The sequence below is a fragment of the Triticum aestivum genome, chromosome 6B, assembly GCF_018294505.1.
Source record: "Triticum aestivum cultivar Chinese Spring chromosome 6B, IWGSC CS RefSeq v2.1, whole genome shotgun sequence".
NCBI lineage: Eukaryota > Viridiplantae > Streptophyta > Magnoliopsida > Poales > Poaceae > Triticum > Triticum aestivum.
Genome location: NC_057810.1, coordinates 449,795,718 through 449,803,275, shown reverse-complemented (window position 1 = coordinate 449,803,275; position 7,558 = coordinate 449,795,718).

Here is a 7,558-nt window from a genome sequence, read left to right as displayed (position 1 = left end):
TCGGCTCTACCGCCGATGAGTGTGCGGCCTCCGGGGTGGGGTCCATCCACCCATCCTCGGACGACGCAATCTACCCCGGATTTAGGTCCGGAGCTCTTGCAAGTGCAATATCCCGAGTATTGTCCAGCAGGTCTAAGCCGTGCTCGTCGTGACTATTCGGCGCTCCTGGCGTAGGCCTGAATCTGTCGAAGATCAAGTCTCCGTGAATATCGGCCGTATAGTTCAAGTTTCCGAACCTGACCTGATGGCCAAGGGCATAGTTGTCGATCTGCTCCAGATGGCCAAGCGAATCGGCCCGTAGTGCGAAGCCGCCGAACACGAAGATCTGTCCGGGGAGAAAAGTCTCACCATGGACCGCGTTGTTGTTGATGATTGAAGGAGCCATCGGGCCTTGCATCCACGACAGAGAGGAACTCTCAATGAAAGCACCAATTTCGGTGTCAAAACCAGCGGATCTCGGGTAGGGGGTCCCGATCTATGCGTCTAAGCCCAATGGTAATAGGAGGCAAGGGACACGATGTTCTACCCAGGTTTGGGCCCTCTCGATGGAGGTAAAACCGTACTTCCTGCTTGATTGATCTTGATGATATGAGTATTACAAGAGTTGATCTACCACGAGATCGTAGAGGCTAAACCCTAGAAGCTAGCCTATGATGATTATGATTGTCCTCTCTCTATGAACTAAACCCTCCGGTTTATATAGACACCGGAGGAGGCTAGGGTTCACACAGAGTCGGTTACAAAGAAGGAAATCTAATATCCGGATCGCCAAGCTTGTCTTCCATGCAAAGGAGAGTCCCATCCAGACACAGGAGGAAATCTTGAGTCTTGTATCTTCACGGTCCAACAGTCCAGCCAAAGTGTATAGTCCGGCTGTCTGGATACCCCCTAATCCAGGACTCCCTCACCCGTTCCCACCTTCTAATGAGAGTAACTCTTCAACTCATACATTGTTTAATTCCCCTTCATGCTTACCAAAGGATGATTGCTATGATGATTGTTATGATCCCTTTGATTTTCTTAAAATATTCCTTTTTGATGATGCTTGCTATGCTTGTGGCCAAGATGCCAATATGAATTATGCTTATGGAGATGAACTTTCTATAGTTCCTTATGTTAAACATGAAATTGTTTCTATTACACCCACGCATGATAGACCTATTATCTTTTTGAATTCTCCAAACTACACTATATCGGAGAAGTTTGCTCTTATTAAGGATTATGTTGATAGGTTGCATTTTACCGTTGCACATCATGATTTTGATAGATATAATAAGCATGTGCTTGCTTCTCCTACTTTCAATTATTATGAGAGAGGAACTATATCTCCACCTCTCTATGTTTCCAATATGATAAAATTGCAACTAACTGCTTATACTATGCATTAGCCTTTACTTTGTGTGCATGAATTGTTCTTTTATGATATACAGATGAATAGGAGGAGAGTTAGACTTCATTGTTGCTTGATATATGTTACTTTGTGCTCATTACTAAATCACAAATCATTGTTAATTAAAATTGTCTTTGATATACCTTGGGATCCGGGTGGATTCATTACTTGAGCACTATATGCCTAACTTAATGGCTTTAAAGAAAGCGCTGCCAGGGAGACAACCCAGAAGTTTTAGAGAGTCATTTATTTCTGTTGTGTGCTTTCATAGAGTTTAAAAACAAAAATATAAATAAAGAGGGGAACCCAGAACTTTTCAAAAAGGAAAGTGAAAGTGAGAGAGACAAGCATTGTTGAAGTGGGAGAGCTCCTTGAACTTTTATCATGCTCACGGAAACTTTGTGAATCTTAATTACAGAAACTTTTCAAAAAGAATAATTATCCCATTGTACAATTCCATTGTATCATAAAAATAATGTGCTAAGGTTTGCCTTTAGGATGTTTACAATGCTTGTAGGTTTGTACGATGCAGGACAGAAACTTTGGCTGTAGTGTGTGATTTTACATTTTTTTACTGGAACGTCAAACGGTTCTGAAACTTTTTGAACTGTATTGCTATACAAATTGTTTATTTTGCCTAATATTGGCATAATTGTTGGGGTACCAGAAGTATGGTGAATGTTCAGATTGCTACTGACTGTTCTGTTTTTGACAGATTCTGTTTTTGATGCATAGTTTATTTGTTTTGATGAAACTATCAATTTCTATCAGTGGATTAAGCCATGGAAAAGTTATATTATAGTAGCTACAATGCAAAAACAAAATATGAATTGGTTTGCAATAGTACTTAGAGTAGTGATTTGCTTTATTATACTAATGGATCTTACCGAGTTTTCTGTTGAAGTTTTGTGTGGATGAAGTGTTCGACGATCGAGAAGGTCTCGATATGAGGAAAAGGAGGAGAGGCAAGAGCTAAAGCTTGGGGATGCCCAAGGCACCCCAACTAAATATTCAAGGAGACTCAAGCGTCTAAGCTTGGGGATGCCCCAGAAGGCATCCCCTCTTTCTTCAACAAGTATCGGTATGTTTCGGGATTCGTTTCGTTCATGCGATATGTGCAAATCTTGGAGCATCTTTTGCATTTAGTTTTCTTTTTTTTTTCTTTTATGCACCATGCTGGTATGAGATAGTCCTTGGTTGATTTATAGAATTCTCATTGCACTTCACTTATATCTTTTGAGTATGTCTTTATAGAATGCTTCATGTGCTTTACTTATATGATTTGAAGTTTGGATTGCCTGTTTATCTTCACATAGAAAACCACCATTTGTAGAATGCTCTTTTGCTTCACTTATATTTGTTAGAGCGTGGGCATATCTTCTGTTGAAAGAATTAAACTCTCTTACTTCACTTATATCTATTTATAGAGATGACAGGAATTGGTCAATCACATGGTTAGTCATAAAATCCTACATAAAACATGTAGATCACTGAATATGATATGTTTGGTTCCTTGCAATAGTTTTGCAATATAAAGGTGGTAGAGTCATGCTAGTGAGTAGTTGTGGATTAGTAGAAATACTTGTGTTGAGGTTTGTGAATCCTGAAGCATGCACGTATGGTGAACCGTTATGTGATGAAGTCAGAGCATGATTTATTTATCGATTGTCTTCCTTATGAGTGGCGGTCGGGGACAAGCGATGGTATTTTCCTACCAATATATCCCCCTAGGATCATGCACGTACTACTTTGTTTCGATGACTAATAGATTTTTGCAATAAGTATGTGAGTTTTTTATGACTAATGTTGAGTCCATGGATTATATGCACGCTCACCCTTCCATCATTGCTAGCCTCTTCGGTACCGTGCATTGCCCTTTCTCACCTCGAGAGTCGGTGCAAACTTCGCAGGTGCATCCAAACCCCGTGATACGATACGCTCTATCACACATAAGCCTGCTTATATCTTCCTCAAAACAACCACCATACCTACCTATTATGGCATTTCCATAGCCATTCCGATATATATTGCCATGCAACTTCCGTCATCATCATATACATGACTTGAGCATTCATTATCATATTGCTTTGCATGATCGTAAGATAGCTAGCATGATGTTTTCATGGCTTGTCCGCTTTTTGATGTCATTGCTACGCTAGATCATTTCACATCCCGGCACACAGTCGGAGGCATTCATATAGAGTCATATCTTTTTTCTATATATCGAGTTGTAACATTGAGTTGTAAGTAAATAAAAGTGTGATGATCATCATCATTAGAGCATTGCCCCAGTGAGGAAAGGATGATGGAGACTATGATTCCCCCACAGCGGGATGAGACTCCGGACTTAATGAAAAACAAGGCCAAAGAAGCCCAAATAAAAAAAGGGGGCCAAAGAAGCCCACCAAAAAAATGAAAGAAAAAGAGAGAAGGGGCAATGTTACTATCCTTTTACCACACTTGTGCTTCAGAGTAGCACCATGTCCTTCATATAGAGAGTCTCTTGAGTTATCACTTTCATATGCTAGTGGGAATTTTCATTATAGAACTTGGCTTGTATACTCCGATGATGGGCTTCCTCAAATGCCCGAGGTCTTCATGAGCAAGCAACTTGGATGCACACCCACTTAGTTTCCAGTTTGAGCTTTCATACACTTATAGCTCTTAGTGCATCCGTTGCATGGCAATCCCTACTCCTCGCATTGACATCAATTCATGGGCATCTCCATAGCCCGTTGATTAGCCGCGTCGATGTGAGAATTTCTCCCTTTTTGTCTTCTCCACACAACCTCCACCATCATATTCTATTCCACCTATAGTGCTATGTCCATGGATCACGCTCATGTATTGCATGAAAGTTGAAAAGGTTTGAGAATGTCAAAAGTATGAAACAATTGCTTGGCTTGTCATCGGGGTTGTGCATGATTTGAATATTTTGTGTGGTGAAGATGGATCATAGCCAGACTATATGATTTTGTAGGGATAACTTTCTTTGGCCGTGTTGTTTTGAAAATACATGACTGCTTTATTAGTACGCTTGAAGTATTATCGTATTTATGTCAAATGATAGACTATTTCTTTGAATCACTCGTGTCTTAATATTCATGCCATGATTAGATATATGATCAAGATTATGCTAGGTAGCATTCCACATAAAAATTATCTTTTTATCATTTACCTACTCGAGGACGAGCAGGAATTAATCTTGGGGATGCTGATACGTCTCCGTTGTATCTATAATTTTTTATTGTTCCATGCCAATTTTCTACAACTTTCATATACTTTTGGAAACTTTTTATATTATTTTTGGGACTAACATATTGATCCAGTGCCTAGTGCCAGTTCCTGTTTGTTGCATGTTTTATGTTTCGCAGAAAACCCATATAAAATGGAGTCCAAATGGGATAAAAAGGAATGGAGAATATTTTTGGAATATTTGTGAGATTTGGGAAGAAGAATCAATGCGAGACGGTGCCTGAGGGGCCACGATGCAGGGGGGCGCACCCGAGGGTGGCAGGCGCGCCCTTGACCCTCGTGGGCACCCTGTATGGCGGTTGTTGCTCTTCTTTTACTGCAAGAAAGATAATTTTCGGAAAAAAATCGTGGCGGAGATTTCAATCCAATTGGAGTTTCGGATCTCCGGATATATAAGAAGCGGTGAAAGGGCAGAATACCAGAACACAAAAACAGAGAGAGGCAGAGAGACATATCCAATATCAAAGGGGCTCTCACCCCTCCCATGCCATGGAGACCAAGGACCAGAGGGAAAACCCTTCTCCCACCTAGGGAGAAGGCCAAGGAAGAAGAAGAAGAAGGGGGGCTCTCTCCCCCTCGCTTCTGGTGGCGCGGGAATGCCACCGAGGCCATCGTCATCACCGCGATTTACACCAACAACTTCACCGCCCTCATCACCAACTCTTCCCCCCTCTATGCAGCGGTGTAACCTCTCTTTTACCCACTGTAATCTCTACTTAAACATGGTGCTCAACTCTATATATTATTTCCCAATGATGTATGGCTATCTTACGATGTTTGAGTAGATCCGTTTTGTCCTATGGGTTAATTGATGATCGTGATTGGTTTGAGTTGCATGTTTTATTATTGGTGCTATCCTATTGTGCCCTCCGTTTCGCGCAAGCGTAAGGGATTCCCGCTGTAGGGTGTTGCAATATGTTGATGATTCACTTATAGTGGGTTGATTCAGTGACAGAAGCATAAACCCGAGTAAGGGGGTTGTGGCATATGGGATATAGGGGACTTGATGCTTTAATGCTATGGTTGGGTTTTACCTTAATGATCTTTAGTAGTTGCGGATGCTTGCTAGAGTTCCAATCATAAATGCATATGATCCAAGAAGAGAAAGTATGTTAGCTTATGACTCTCCCTCAAATAAAATTGGAATAGTGATTACCGGTCTAGTTTTCAATTGCCTAGGGACAAATAACTTTCTCGTGACAAAAAGCTCTCTACTTAAACTAACTTAGTTGCTTCTTTATCTAAACAGCCCCTAGTTTATATTTATGTGCTCTTTATTATCTTGCAAACCTATCCAACAACACCTACAAGTCCTTCTAATTTCATACTTGTTCTAGGTAAAGCGAACGTTAAGCGTGCGTAGAGTTGTATCGGTGGTCGATAGAACTTGAGGGAATATTTGTTCTACCTTTAGCTCCTCGTTGGTTTCAACACTCTTACTTATTGAAAGAGGCTACAATTGATCCCCTATACTTGTGGGTTATCAATCGTCAGAAGTGATTGATGAGGCATACACAAGAAAAGTATTTTGATGTAAGAACATGGTTAATATAGAAAGACGTAGTATGTACCAAAAACAGGAAGGCATGTCATATTCACAGGTATAACATGTTAACTAAGCAGATGCAATTTACCCTAATTAGAAGCATTACAAGGTATAGACCATATGCAACATGCAACCACATATCACACTGCCAAGTAAGAGTAAGCACCTGCGATGGTGGTGTGGGGGAATTGCGGTCATCAGCTAGAGAGGTATGTTGACTATCTTCATTTAGCCTTGCTGTTTCTTGAGAATCATGTGGGGAGGATGACACTTACACTCTTTAAACGAGTAGGGCGTCTCACAGTAACCAACTGGGGTGACTGTCTCGTCATAAGTGATTGATGAGGGATACAAAAGAGCATTAGTTTGATGTACGAACATGGTTAATAGACATATGTAGTATGTATCAAAAACAGGAAGGCATGTCATTATCAAAGGTATAATGTGTAAAGTAAGCAGATGCAATTTAACCAAATTAGAAGCAATACAAGCTTGACACCATATGCAACATGCAAGCACATTTGACAGCGCGAAGCTAAAGCAAGCACCTAGGATGGTTGTGTGTGGCAATTGAGATCATCAACTTCAGAGCTACGTTTACTGTCTCCAACTGCTGACACTGCACCCTTTAGAGCACTGAAACGCCTAGTGCTTATCTTCGAATTACACTTGAGCAACTTCTGTCTTTTCTTTTCTGCATTCATCAACACTGCGCCAGAGTCTAAAATACCCATGCATAAAAAAACAATAGTGTGAGTATGGGTGAAGTGTGTGCACAATTAGTACAGTGTAAAGGTAGCAGATACTAGGTCGGTGAGAAATAAATGACATGAGACATACGATAGCTCTACAAGATGCATGGCACTCTAAATTACTACAGGATTCTATGAAAATAACAGTCGACTGAAAACAAACAAGCCAGTCCATTTTTTGCACCTTCCGATGTACAAAGAACGGGCAGATCGCCTTCATCTACCTCCAGCCAGTCAGTGTTGACGATCTTCCTCGAAACGCCAGCGACCACCGGCCCAGTCCCCTGCCTCCACCCTCCACTCGACCTCACCGCACTGCGCCCCAGCCATCCATTCAAGCCTCGCCGACCACCATATCGGGCGCAAGCAGGTCCTGCGCCCCACACCCCTATGATAGACACCGATGCACCGCTTCCCCGGCGAACATGCGGACTAGGTGCTCCACGCGCCTAAGCTGGTGCTACTTCTTTTAATTGCGGTTCGACTGACCCTGAATTGAAATCCAGGTGGGCTACTGACCACTAGCAAAAGTGAAATAGTAAAGGGAGGAAACCTTGTGCATTTAGTATCACTAAGAAGATGAAGTAAGAAGTGCTCTACTAGTTTCTTTTGTGG